At 39.1% G+C, this 15,301-nt stretch overlaps 1 protein-coding gene across 1 annotated transcript in view; it reads left to right on the top strand.

Annotated features, from left to right (window-relative positions):
* Window positions 1-15,301, top strand: part of LOC149313133 (melanopsin-like) — a 69,061-nt gene that overhangs the window by 17,249 nt on the left and 36,511 nt on the right. The gene's annotated exons all lie outside the window — the stretch shown is intronic.

Genomic DNA, 15,301 nt, shown 5'->3' with positions numbered 1-15,301 from the left:
TTATTGTTAGCCTTAGTCCAATGCACAAACCACTACAGAACACTGTCTCTCTCAACCATGTTAAGCCTTGTAATGTTCTCAAATATATTCACTCTTTGGTGAAACCAGTGCAATGACATTTCATAACTTAGGGACAACTGCAAAATATCAGAAGCTGATATATATGTCACTGGGGAATAGGAGTTAATTTTAAAATGAAAGTTGATGTTTCTTGAGGCCAGTCAAACCAAGAGAGAGGAAGGAAAACAGCATTATGAAACTTGCTGATTTTCTTTCCCATAGCACTTAAGTATGGTTAATGATAGTATCATTGGTGCCCTCAGCAGATCTTAAAATGAGCCACATGGGAAAGGCTGTCTCTACTGTATATTTAGTGAAGCTATTTGGGAATTTATAGCCTGAAAAGTAGCATCTTGAATTCTATTCAGAAGACAACAGGAAACTGGTGAAGATGATGCAGAAATAAGTATAATAATTTTTTGGTCTCAGACCATGTTTTACAGCATGCCTCTTTCTATACTAGCAGAGATTTATGAATATATTTCAGCTGCCATGTCATGTTGAGTGTGTTGCAGAAGTCTGTTTTTATAATGCTGAAGATGTAATGAAGGCTGCTGTGGACTTAATGGAATGAATCAAAAGTCACACTTGCAACTGGAGTTTGCTTTTTTCAGAAGAGAAAGTGTCTTCATATTATTGTTTGGAAACTATTTTTTTTTTATTTTTAACTTCTCTTCCTCACATTTCCTCTACTTACTGCCTCTGCTGGTATATACTGTATTTTCTGGTGTATAAGACTACTGGGCATATAAGACGAGCCCCCAACTTTCCCAGTTAAGTTTGGGATGTACTCACTGTATAAGACTACCCCTCTTCCAATGCACACCAAATAAAAATTTAAAAAACATTAGATTTGATTTCAATATGATATTTAAATTAAAATGCTTATGACTTGCAGGTCCTTAGCAGGCTGCTTGGATTGGTCAGCTCTCTCTGCCTGTCCAGTGCTCCCTGTCTCCAAGACTATCAGAGCGGTAGCTGCTTTCATACGATCACTGCATATGGCGGGGATGCAGCCGCAGCCGTTTTTGAGCTCCCCCCACCATATGCAGGGACCACAGGTTCTCCAGTCCAGCTCGGACGTTTCAGCACCTGCCCTATAATATGACACCTGGCGTATAAGACGACCCCCAACTTTTGAGAAGATTTTCCTGGGTTAAAAAGTAGTCATACGCCAGAAAATACAGTACCTCTATTTCAGAATATTTCACCATGATTTGCCATTCTTTTATGCAAAGCATTCATTATACAGAATGGTGTAAAGATACTGCACCACCTGTGAGTTGTTAAATAAAGAGCCATGGTGTCTAGTTGATTCCAAGCACAGCTATCTCAACTAAACAAAACTATATTATGTCAGGCAAGGTTGGGGGGTAGTAATGGCTCTGGAACACAATGTGAATCAAGGAGTAGAAATTATTACTTAAAGATGCCTTAATGATAGCTGCATAAGCATTGCTAGGAAAAGTAACAGAGGCACTAAAAGTGTGGCAGAAGAAGGGACACATAATTGTAACTAGCTCAGGACCTACATTCACTATAATTTTGACATGTATGGCTATCCTTTCATGCTTCTTGTTTAATAAAGTACGTGGTATTACAGTATACAGTTCCCTAACAATGTAGTTCTGTACATATAATTTCTTACAAGTAAGAGGCTACAGTGGAACAAGAAGTTTTAAATTAAGATGAGAAGAAAATTGTGGTTATGATTACATAGCACATATTAAAAATGTATTTGCCTCTATATGTTGCCCTTCCACATTTCTGTAATGAATATGTAAAATTTTGGCTTCACTCATCCTCCCCCCCTTCCCTGCTCCCAGCATGGCCCATTTAGAAAACAGAGTTATTTTTATTCACTTGCCATGGTAATTGCATTATGGGAAAAGCTGGGGGCTGAACTGGATTTTCCATCTTGTTGTGTAGTTGTAAATCCATGCTTTTTTTGGAAGGAAGCTTCACGAATGTCGGCCTCTTGCCATGAATGTTTTGTTTTCTATTTACAAATAGCGCCATTCCAGAGGATAACTTCTCATTTTAGTAATGCATCCTCATTCCAACAGTCAGGCCTGGTTTGAATGTTGCATAGGATCTTTCACCATAGCCTTATTAATAGACAAGATATTAAATGGGTTATGTTGATATCTGAGTATTAATTACTCTGGCACTGCTATGGAAGTTTAGGAAGAGGGGTAAAATAATGAAAAGAACGATAACTGTCTTCAAATATCTGAAGAGCTGTCAGGCAAAAAAATATATGAATAAACCGCTATTTCTCTTGCTCCCAATAACAGTGCTGGACAAATAGTGGAAATTCTGAGAATGGTTTTAGCTAAGCACCAGGCACAACGTTTGACCACTACAAAGTCAGATCATTGGTTCATGTAGTCCAGTATTGTCTACACGGACTGGTATAGGGATTCCAGCATTTTATGTAGGACTGACACCTCTGACAGAAGATGCCTGGAACTTAATCAAGCAGCATCTATATACAAAGCATGTGCTATTCCACAAAGCTGTAGCCTTCATCCCACTTCTGTATATTGGCTAGTTAGCATCCACAAAGCTCTGATCCCTGGGAACTCATGTGATTCCATTGAGACTACAGGCCTTGTCTTTAATCTACTACAAATGAATTCCAGCACCTTCTCTGTCATATGTAGACCTAGGAACCAGCTGCACAAATAGACTGAGTGAGCAGCTTAAATTCTTTCAAGTAGCTCCCTTACCTATTGCCAGAGACTACCTATTCACCCCCACCCCCGCATTTATTTATTTTTTGCCCAAACTGCCAAGAACCTACCTTGAGAAGTTCAAAAAAATGCTAGGTTGTTAGATTGTGGAGTGATCCTTTATGAGACCTCACTGCTTGTTTGTATTGCTTTTATTGTTTTTTTTATAGCAGGCATTTATCATTCATTTCAGATACCTGTGTACTTGTCCCTCCCCATTCACAGACTTGCCATCCATGGTTTCAGTCCTTCATGGATGATAAGCAAGGAGGGACAACATGGCACATGTGCAGGAGCACATAGCCATTAAAACCTATGGGGCTTGAGTATTTGCATTTTTTCTGATTCATAGGGTGGGTGGGTTTCTGAACAGATCTCCCGTGAATTGGGAGATACGAGTATCATTTGTCATTTTGACAGGGTTAGCTATCTAGCTTTCTATGTGGGAGGATGAGGTATTAATAGACTGAATAATGGTAGTTGTAGTAATAAAGTAGTCATTTATTCACTTAGGTGGAAGAAAAGAAGCAAAGTCTAGGTGGCTGTGTAGGGCTCTGTTTTATTCTGGAAGTTAAGAGATCATGTTGCCTCTTGCCTGGGGAATCTCCACCAGCCTACTGATTACCTGTCACTGCTGTCTACTGATATTAGTGGTAGGCCTTTAGACAAATTATTTCCATTTTGAACTTTGAGCTATAGCTTTGGCCACTATGGGTCTGCCACTTTCTGTTCATCTTTGCTTCACTATAGCCAGTCTTCAGGGGCTCATTTGCCCTTCCGTCTGCTGGCTCTAACTAACTAAGACAGGGTACCTACTCAGCTTTTGCCAGCTGTTAACAGAGAAAGAATTGGGGTCATGTTGTTGCTTCCCCGCCTAGCCCTTTTGCATCCCTCCTCTTGACCTACATCTGAGTCTTACAAGGCTGCACATGATGGCTGCCACATCAACATGATTGAATGCATTTAATTTGGTGTTTTGCTGTGCTTCCTCAGTGCCAACATTTGTTGTATTGCACTACTTCATGAGCTTTTGCATTTGAACACATTGCTGCTAATCTTTTTGTATTTTAACATAAAGTATGTCACTCCAAGATTTCTTACTAGAAAGTTAAACATTTCTGAACTTTGTTGAATTTACATCAGTTATATTTATGCTTGGGTTATAAATAAATCTTTGTGGAGTTCTTAAAAATGATATTCATCATTAGCTTTCATCTGCTGAAACTTGGATTTCAGTATTCTAAATGTGAATATTTGAACTTTGCTATATTGGTCCTAATATATTTTCAGAATGTGTTCTTAGTTTATTAACAAGATATACCTGGACCATGGTCTGAAGAACAGACAAATGGAAAATAAATGACCCTGACTAGCTGCAATGCTTTTGCTGAATACAAAATACTACCTGTTCAGTCCAAAAAATGCATGTATTCATACTTTCTGTTGTGAATTTTGTTGGGAAGATCTGATCAACAGCAATTAGGAAATAAATTGTTAAACAGTAAAGGAGCAAACAATTCTACTTTTCAGCCTGGAATGAAAAAAGTATAAATTGTTGATCTAAAAAGTACGTTCACAACTAAAGAGACCATTAAGACTATAGTCTCACTGAGACTCAACCCACAAAACCTTTTATCTTATTAAACTTCACTAGCATTTTGACCAGTCATTTTGCATGCACGCACATATAGGCAAACACAAATATACAAATGAAAATATAAGCAGTCTTTAAAAATTGTGACACTACATATTGGCATTGGGTGTCTTCTAGATTTGTAACATTTTGGATAATTATCATTCAATGTTTGTTTGTTTGTTTAAATAGTGTTATATTAGTTTTTTCGTGAGCTTTTTTGGAACATTTGTCAGGTGCAGTAGGATATATTTTCGAGGACGGAAATAACAAACCACAAATAATTTTTTTTTTTTTTTGCCTAAGAAAGCCCTATGAAATTCATGAGCTCACCTTATATCAGCTGTTGACTTTAAGTCACATAGATAAGCACACATACACACACACACACACACACACACACATTGAAACCAGCTGTCTTTTCTCTACCAAAGATCACAAAGGCTTTATCCGCGCTGCACCACTAACTGCCATGGGTCAGTGCTATGGAATTCTGGAGTTTGTAGTTTCTTGTGGCACCAGAGTTCTCTGACCAAGAAGGCTAAATGTTTCACAAAACTACATAGTATTGAGTCATGGCAGTTAAAGTGGTGTGAAACTGCATTATTTCTGCTGCGTGGATGCAGCCTCAGCATCAGGATGGAAGGGAATGGTTAACTTGCAAGTATTTTTAAAATTAATATCATTTTATATGGACAGATTACCATTTTGATAGATATCTTGTGGTTACTTTGCAGTGTTAGTTCTCTGAAATTACTACTCTCAGCTGCAAAAAAATTAAAATAAAATAAAAATCCTGTCTCTGTTTTAGAATCACAAGGCAAAACAATACATTTAGTGGATTTTTGTTTGTTTTTGCCTTCCTTTCATTGGCATGTCATATTACTTTCACAAATGCAGTGACTAATGCATTTGTATAGTCTATAAACACTTTTCTTTGACGTGAAAGGTGAGGTTCTGATGGCCACTTTACAGTACTGTTCTGACATGATAATAATCTAATACATCTCTAATGGTGGGGCTGTTCTGAATTTGAGATGAATCATCTGTTTCTATGCATGCCGTTCAGGTGCTACATGTGGACAAATCTTGACAAGAGCAAACTGGGAGAAGTTGTTTAATTACACTCTTTCCAGTTGTGGATGGTGGTTGCCTTTTTAGTGAATCATTTTACTTTGAACTTTAGTGTGGCCCCTTGGATAGCATCTTTAGACTAAATCCAGAAAAGGTACATGTAGAAGCCATTAGCGTACTTGATGGTTACAAGCCAAATAGGTACTTGTTACTCAGGTGGCCTGTCAAGAGTCAGTTATTGTGTGCCTTCCAATTGTTTCCTATCACAACAAACCAATCAGAGAGTTTTCCTGGCAAGATTTTTTCAAGGGGATTTGCCATTGCTTTCCCCTGAGGCTGAGAAAATGTGACTTGCACAAGGTCATCCAGTGGATTTCCTTGGCCAAGTGGGTCTTCAAAGTTGTAGTTCAGTCCTCAAACATCTTGACTAATTAAAAGTGTGTGTTTTAAAAAAAATGTCTTGAAAAGTAAATGGAAGTTAAATGGACCTTGAAGTTTAATGGACCTTGAACAGAAGGGAGTTACATTAAGAATGTGCAAAACCCTCAAAATGTTGGAACACACACAAGAGTCTCCTCGTCAGGTTGTGGGCAGAATTGTAATGTATGGGGGTTTCTTGTTGTTGGCTTTGATTCCCTTTCCAAACTCTGTATGTTTCTTCCCTGTTTCTCTAATACTCATACACACAGAGAGACAGCGTATATAAGTTCTGGTGTGTCAATGTATTGATGCTGCAGTGCCATAGCTGGACTTCACAAATGAGTTCTGGTATAATAACAGCATGTTGATTTGTTCCCTTTTGGGGTGATGAGCATTTTGCTCTGTACTAGAACATAGCACTGGCTTGTGAGTCACATGTAATACTGTTATGGATCTGTTACCTTAATCCAGTTTATACATTAAATTTTGCACAGTTTATACAGAGGACATAGTGGATAAATAAGGAAATATAATTTAACAATTCCGTCTCTGATAACAAATTATGTGTTAGACCCAGGCTTCTCAGTTTGGGATTTTGGACACATAGCTGTCTGTGGGTTTCCAAGACTTACAGAATGTATGCTGAAAAAGAAAGACAAAAAGGGAAAGGTTAAAGGAAGGAGGGAAGCCAGGAATAAGAAAATGGAAGATGCGTGGAGAAGATGGCAAAATGCTAACAGGAGATAGAGAAAAGGCAGAATTACTCAACACCTTCTTTGCCTCAGTCTTCTCAGAAAAGGCAAAGGGTGCTCAACCTGAGGATAATGGAGCAGAGGACAGAATAGGGGAATTTCAGCACAGAATAAGTAAAGAGATAGTAGAGGAACACCTTGTTAATCTAAATGAATTTAAGTCTCCGGGACCAGATGAACTCCATCCAAGGGTATTAAAAGAACTGGCAAAAGTATTATCGAAGCCATTGGCAATCATATTTGAAAACTCCTGGAGAACAGGAGAGATCCCAGCAGACTGGCGAAGGGCAAACGTCCCCATCTTCAAAAAGGGGAAAAAAGAGGATCCCAACAATTATCGTCCAGTTAGTCTGACATCAGTTCTAGGAAAGATTCTGGAGCAGATCATTAAACAGAGAGTCTGTGAACATCTAGAAGGCAATGCCATAATCACAAAAAGTCAACATGGGTTTCAGAGAAACAAGTCATGCCAGACAAACCTAATCTCTTTCTTTGATAAAATTACCAGCTTGGTAGATGAAGGGAATGCTGTGGATATAGTATATCTTGATTTCAGTAAGGCCTTTGACAAGGTTTCCCATGACATTCCTGCAAACAAGCTTGTAAAATGTGGGCTAGACAAAGGAACTGTTAAATAGATCTGTAATTGGTTGACCGGCCGAACCCAAAGGGTGCTCAGCAATGGCTCCTTTTCATCCTGGAGAGAAGTGACCAGTGGGGTCCCACAGGGCTCTGTCCTGGGCCCAGTGCTATTCAACATCTTTATCAATGACCTGGATGACAGAATTGGGAGCATACTTATCAAATTTGCAGATGACACCAAATTAGGGGGAATAGCTAATACCCCAGAGGACAGGATCAAGATTCAAAATGACCTGAATAGACTAGAAAGCTGGGCCAAAGCTAACAAAATGAAATTCAACACAGAGAAATGTAAGGTATTGCACTTAGGGCGGAAAAATAAAATGCACAGATATAGGATGGGTGACACCTGGCTGAATGAAACTACATGTGAAAGGGATCTAGGAGTCCAAGTAGACCACAAGTTGAACATGAGTGAACAGTGTGATGCGGCAGCTAAAAAGGCCAATGCTATTTTAGGCTGCATCAATAGAAGTATAGTGTCTAGATCAAGAGAAGTAATAGTGCCACTGTATTCTGCTTTGGTCAGGCCCCACCTAGAATATTGTGTCCAGTTCTGGGCGCCACAATTCAGAAAGGACATTGAGAAACTGGAGCGTGTCCAAAGGAGGGCGACAAAAATGGTGAAGGGTCTTGAAACCATGCCCTATGAGGAACGACTTAAGGAGCTGGGGATGTTTAGCCTGGAGAAAAGAAGGTTAAGAGGTGATATGATAGCCCTGTTTAAATATTTGAAAGGATGTCATATTGAGGAGGGAGCAAGCTTGTTTTCTGCTGCTCCAGGGAACAGGACCCGGAACAATGGATGCAAGCTCCAGGAAAAGAGATTCCACCTGAACATTAGGAGGAACTTCCTGACAGTAAGGGCTGTTCGACAGTGGAATGCACTTCCTCGGAAGGTGATAGAGTCTCCTTCCTTGGAGGTCTTTAAACAGAGGCTGGATGGCCATCTGTCAGGGATGCTTTGATTTGGATTTCCTGCATGGCAGGGGGTTGGACTGGATGGCCCTAGTGGTCTCTTCCAACTCTACGATTCTATGATTCTATGATTCTATGAAATTGGCCTGCTTGAGTCGCTGTCGGTGTGCTGGGGGGGGGGGGACTTAATTGCTCTGTCAGCTGATTAAGAAACAAACCAGGTTCTCTCTTGCTCACATGACATGGTGAGACCTCAACGGGGAAGGAAAGGTCTTCACTTTTACTTTCTTTCTTCCTGTTACATAGCAACAATGTACCTCTTGCTATTTTATAGCATGGTAAAAGAATGGTTTAGGAGAAAGGTGTTCTTTCCTCATTTGTGCATTTGGTCCCCCACCATGAAATAGAGGCCAGACACGTAAATTGGATGTAAATAAATGGGCCTTTATTAGACCTAAAACCTATTTAAACCCCAACTGATAACTGTAAACTTTCGAGAAAGTGAAATCCTGATGCGAGTTCAGCTGAAGCCAGGTGCCTTTACCTAGATTACCTCTTCAGCCTACCTATAGGGCAAAAACACCAGACTCTGAGGGCAACTGAATCCTTGGATTGTATCCTCAGCCAGTCATAGGGAGGTAGATATGAGGCACGCTCTCCCAAACTCCCTCGAATTTGTAAGAGATGGCAAAACCCCCATATCTTCCCCAAACACTGTTTCACGAGCAGCCTCTATGGCCCTTGACATGTAAAAGCTGCCCCGATCCAGACCTTTCACCTCAATAGGGTGCCTAGGCGCACACCGATTGTACCCCCACCCCCATTTAGGCCAGGAGAAACTTATTTAACATCCTGCCCTAAGACCATTACTTGTCCCTAGAAACAGTATGAGATAGGCAAAAAAACCCGGGAAAAGGGGAGAAAATTCCTTACATGGCCCCAGAACGACCGAACATTTCCATACTACCCTGAGGGTGGGATGGCAGGATGCAGACTCACAAAAGAGACCAATGAGGGGGCAAGACAGCTTAAATAGCTTAGGTCTGCCACATGTTGGCAGGTTGGGCCCATAAGGCTCCGCCTTTTATTATAACCCTGGTCTCAATTCATGGGCGGTCTGAAATATTACACCCAAGCCTATAGTGGCAAACCATTGTTTGGGTATCCATTGCTTAAAGGTGCTAAATGGATTTTGTTTGAGTCTGGATGGAGCCCAAAACAACTGTGGTTCATACCTGAGGATTTGTTAAGATTTTTAATTTGTTTTCTGGATTTCCCTTTTAAAAAACAAAACAAAACGTTTCTTCAAAAGTATATATTTAATAGCATTTGTTGTTGTTGTTGCGCGTCCCACCAACTTGTCTTTTTACTAAAGCAGACATACCGTTTGGGAGTACCTCTTTCCTGAATTTCTAAGTGGTAAAGATCTGATGGGGAGAGAAAGATAGACAAAGAACTCAGCAAACAGCAAAGCACCAATATAAGCTCTATCCCTAGGTACCATTTTTATTTGTATTGATTAGTGCTGTGTACTCTGATACTTTGGTGCAAACCACATTTATAGCTGTCATGTTCTATTAAATATAAAACAGCTGAATTCATGGAGACACTCACACATTGATTCATGAGAGTCAATATACCAGAGTTCCAGGGGTTACTGCTGGGTAACACTGGGCGTTTAAATTGAGCTGTTCTCCTTGTGCACAGCCAAGCTGAAATTCAGCATTACATGGTATAAGTTCCTAAAATCAGTTATATTCTTTTACTTGTTTCAAAATAGAGATAGTGGTTTTACAGACCTTGTCTCAGTATACCCTTAGACCTTCTAACACATAGGCGTTAAAGTTCAGTAATTTATTTACTGAAGGTTTTTTCACCCTCACTTTTCCAAGCTGAAAACAGTTGCATGAACATGTTAAACACAGCACTTCAACACACACACACACATACAGCAGTGTCTTTAATTCTAAGAATTCATTCAGGCTGCATCTGCACTGTAGAAATAATCGAGGCTGACACAACTTTAACTGCCATGACTCAATGCTATGGAATTCAAGGAACTGTAGTTCTGGGAGAAACCTAGCCTTCTTTATCAGAACTACAAACTACAATTCCCAGAATTCCATAGCATTAGGACATGGCAGTTGTAGTGGTGTCTATCTGGATTATTTCTGCAGTGAGTTTATAGCCTCAGTGAATTCTTCATAGACTTCCATGTCAGTGAGGCAACTGATCCATCTGGGTCTTAGTTTGACCCCCATGAATGTGGAAAAACCACAAATAACAAAAACACTTTGTTTTTACCTGAGAGAACACCTCTATAGGAATTTCTAGGTCCTCCAGTGCAACTCTGTGGTTAACATCTGCCAGACATTGACCATAGAATTGTGCTGGAGGAGCAACAAAGGCCTAGTGGAGTGTCATCTCTAAGAATCTCTAGGTCCTTCAGTGCAATTTTTGGTTAAAGTTGACTATAGAGTTGTGGTGGAGGACCTAGATGTTTCTAGAGAGAACATATTAATAAAATCAGTGAATAATCAAATCTGCAAAATTCAAAGCCACAAATGTGGAGGAACAAGTGTGTTTGGGAGATACAATTCATTACTTTGGATAGCTCCTTTGAAAATCAAAGTACAAGTGAAAGTGTTTTTACTATCCCATTGACATGAGAGCCACTGTGCTCCACTGTATTCAAGGTAAGCTTTGAATCACTGAACTACACTGATTCTCAATGAAGAAGTTCTAACTCACACTTTATACCATATGTGCTTTGTTCTAAAAGTTATCACACATTTTGTAAAAACAACAACAACAACCCTGCATATTCAAAACTTTTAAATCATATGCAGCCTTGATCTTCTGCCTAGCTTAAGATCTTCAGCCTGATTGCTTTCAATCAATTTTGCATAGTTTTTTTTTCAGCCTGTTTGGTTAAATCAGGAATGACTTGCTAAAACAAAGTTGTGTTAGCCTGTAAAATCAAAGGATTTGAATTAATATTGCTTGCATTGCATTAAAACTCCTGTTTACAGAAAAGCTTTATAATAGTTTAATATTTGTGAGGACAATGTAAATGTAAATTATTATAGCACAAAGCAATAACAACTTCTATTTTTCTTCACCCTACTGCTCAAACCTACTGAAAAGGTCTAAAACTGTATCCCCCCCCCCTGTGTTTATGTCTTTTGCTCTCTTGAAAACCTGTGCTAATATTTCTAAATACACTCATCCCTTCATATTTGCGGCTTTGATATTTGCGGCTTTGATTATTCACGGATTGTACTAATATTTCTCTATATGAATATCTAGGTCCTCCAGTGCAACTGGTCAACTTTAACTAAAGGTTGCACTGAAAGACCTAGAGATTCCTAGAGACAATACTCTACAAGGCATTTGTAGCTCCTCCAGTGCGGTTCTATGGTCAGTGTCTGTTGGATGTTGACCACAGAGTAGCACTGGAGGACCTAGAGATTCCTAGAGAGGTGTCCTCTCAAGTAAAAACATGATGTTTTTGTTATTTGCGGTTTTTCCATATTCACAGGGATCTTGTGCCTCTAATGCTAGCGAATATGGAGGGACAAGTGTATACTAATGTGAAACGTGTTCATGAAACCATACATAGTAATCTATGCAAATGGTGTAAAACATCCAGGAGACCATTACAATCATGGCTGCTCCGTCCTCAAAACATAGTTAGGTGTATAGTTTAGTATGCATGCATACATGCAAGCACACTGATAAATGATTGGGCTGTTGTGCCATTTTATTCCCATAAAATGACTTCATGTATCAGGCTACTCTGTTTTCTTCTATGTGAAAATGATAATTACATACATGATGGCTAAAGATGGCTGACAGTATAAGTTATACACTACCATCTGGCATAAATTACTAAACCTAACTCAAAACTTTGAAAAAATTATCTTTTTGGACATTGATATTCAGAACCCCAGCCAATAATGGTTCTATGTGTATTATGGGAGCTGTAATCCTAAAGACAATTTTTCCAGGCTCTGCCCTAGTTGCTTTGGTACATCTACAAAGTCACTGTCACTCTGTTTTGCCAGGATAGGCAAGAACCACATAATTCTGCTCACATTTAGAAAAAATAGATTTTATAAGGTAGAATGTAGTAGGCTGTGTATTGCCATGACTTCCCCCCTGGGGATGTGGGAGAAGGACAAGATTGAGATTGAGTTCTAGTGAACCCTTTCCTTCTCATTCATTTCTCCATTCAAAATCTATTTGCTTTTTTCAGTGACTTAAAAGATGGAGATGTTTATATTTTTGACACCTTTGTAAGAAAAGCAACCTGAAGGTGTGATCTTTTCTTTGCCATTCCTCTGCTCAGTCCATGCACTCTCTCCTTGAACTGCTTTGCATGATAAGGAGCCTCCTGAGAAAAAAAGAATAATAAAACTGAGAGCATGGTGCATTCTCACCTCAGAGTCAGTACCATTATACCTTTATAGTACTAGAATAGAATCAGTTTTCCATTTGAGAGCTTGAAGCTTCAGGGTGGCCATTGTCTCTAAATGTTTGAATTGCTTCAGCTGTCAGCAAAACAACATTCCTCATTTTTAATCATTCCTTGACAGACTGGAGCATGTAAAGCTTCCTGTCACGCAACAGTTCGCTGACACAAAAGCTTATATCCATTAATGCAGTCATTTGAGACATAAGGCGGCAGTTCAGATTACATGTTTCAGCATCTCTGCATCGCACACTAGCTTCTGCTGCCCCCCATTCAGTTTCCAGCTTTTTGTTTTTTCAGGCAAAGGAAATGTATGGATTCCTCAGCACTGTCCAATGTTCTGAATGCTGCTCTGAATGCTGACAGAAGAAACATGTAAAATCTAAGAGTGTGTGTGTGTGTGTGTGTGTGTGAGAGAGAGAGAGAGAGAGCACATTAAATACTGGTGTTTTTCTCTCAGAAATTTGACTTTGAGTATTATTATTATTATTATTATTATTATTATTAAACATTATTTCTAAAGCACTGTAATTATACACACACAAAGTAACATACAAACCTATCATACAATCCTTTTTTGCTGACCATATTACCCATGTAAACCAGCGTGAAACAAGCATAGTGATGTGCTTATTATTAACATTACAGTACTTAACACCAACGTCCCCCAATTTGCCATCCAGATGTTTTGTCCTAACAAGCCCCACCATTCTGGGTCATTAACCATCATTTTTGGGTCTAATGTGTGTTGTATGTAGATCAGAATAGCAAAAGACTATGCTGTTGGGAAAAGCTAGTTTGTGCCCTCATATATGTGTGGCATATCAGATATGTCTGTTAATACTCACCTTGCCAAAACTGTGATCCATTAGGCATATCATTCTATTTTGTTACAGATTGTAGTTTCCAAATCAAAGAAACTAACCTGCTATATAATATTTTCTCTGCAGAGATGCCCTTGAAAAGTGTTTGGAATCTGGAGCTACCTGCAAACTGCAGGACCCAGATAGTTTTCAAGTGTACATCTTAGATGTACATACCAATGTTTATAAGAACTTCACTGGCTTCCAGTTTTCTTCCAAGATCAATTCAAATTGTGAGTTTTGGCCTACAAACCTATAAAAAGCCTGGACCCATGATATCAGAAAGATCATCTTCTCTTATATGAGGCTTCAGTGTTCATACCTGACTGGGATTTTGCTTAGCAGCACCCTAACTGTAGAACTCCTGGCTAAGGGAAGTTAAGATAACTCCACACCTTCTGAGCTTCTGGCAGGCAGCTAAAGTTGTACTACATGGCCTTTGATCCTTAAAATTATTTTGACTATTTTAATTGCTTGGTTTTGAAACATTTTGAGGAGTCTGAGAAATTTTTAAAATCAACATATTGCTTTAATTTTGTCCCATTGTGCATCACCTTGGGCTGAGAGATAAGTAAGAAAGAGAAAGAAATAACAAGAGAGAGAGAGGAGTTTATCAAATGGGAAGAATTTCTCTTAAATTCGAATGAAAAGAAAGTGGGGCCAGAACGCATTCACTTAAAGTCACTAGTTTAGCGCAATTACACGAATGCGCATTGCATTCGAACTGGCTTCCCATGGCCTGAAAATAGCATGCCATTGCCCAAATTTTCATGTGGCAGTCTATCACGCAATAACATGAAACCACATGATTGCGTTTGGACCGACTTCCCATTGCCTGAAATTGCGTGTAGTGGGTTATCACACAATAACGTTAAACCCCATGATTGCGTTCAGATTGCCATTGGATTATACTTCCAATTTCCCTTGTCTGATAAACTCGAGAGAGAGAGAGAGAGAGAAGGAGGAAGGAAGGAAGGAAGATACCGAATCAAATATTTACTGCCTCTGGTTTGATGACAGTTCATTTTCAGTTGTCACATATTTGAAACCTAAACTAGTACTAGGTTCAAGAGGGCCTTTTGATACCAAAACCCTCACGTCTTTGATACCAAACTCCTCACTACCATGTTGAGTTCCCATGGTATCCTGGACAAATGCTACATCAGCCATTGAAGAGGATTATGAGAAACTTAATATGAGCAGCTACGCATATATGTCCATAGCAAAGAGAATGTAAGAGAACAGGAGGTCCAAAGGACGAAATGGTGCAGGTGACCTTACTGGAGAGGGGCAATAGGGTTTCAGTAACTGCCCATAGGTTGTGTGTCCTTTTTCTAAATAATATTCTCAAATGTTTTCTTTCTGAACTCTTCCCATTTTGGATCCAACAGAAACTTTTATGTTGTAGGCAGATGTTTTAAATAACAAATAAAATAAAGAAATTTAATAGACTTGGGGTATATTACATTACTACTTTTTTTATCCCACCTGGGAAGGAGGCCAACATCATTTGTATCTCTTTTCTAATGTGCTCCCCACTGACAGACTTATTACGTTTTCTTCTTTCTGTATTATTGGTTAAGAGGCATTCCAGTTCAAAAATCATGGTTCTCTAGGTAGCATCCTTCACCCATTTTCCTTCTTAATCATCATATATAGAAAGCAATGCCAATAACAGCAGACCCCATAGTTTTCTTCTTAACATGAATATAGCATGTGTTACATTCAAG

Source organism: Sceloporus occidentalis, unplaced genomic scaffold (assembly GCF_023333645.1).
Source record: "Sceloporus occidentalis isolate IW3139 unplaced genomic scaffold, rSceOcc1.0.p SCAF_5, whole genome shotgun sequence".
Classification (NCBI taxonomy): domain Eukaryota; kingdom Metazoa; phylum Chordata; class Lepidosauria; order Squamata; family Phrynosomatidae; genus Sceloporus; species Sceloporus occidentalis.
The sequence above is the reverse complement of the archived record's forward strand: the minus strand, read 5'-3'. Positions and strand labels throughout refer to the sequence as shown.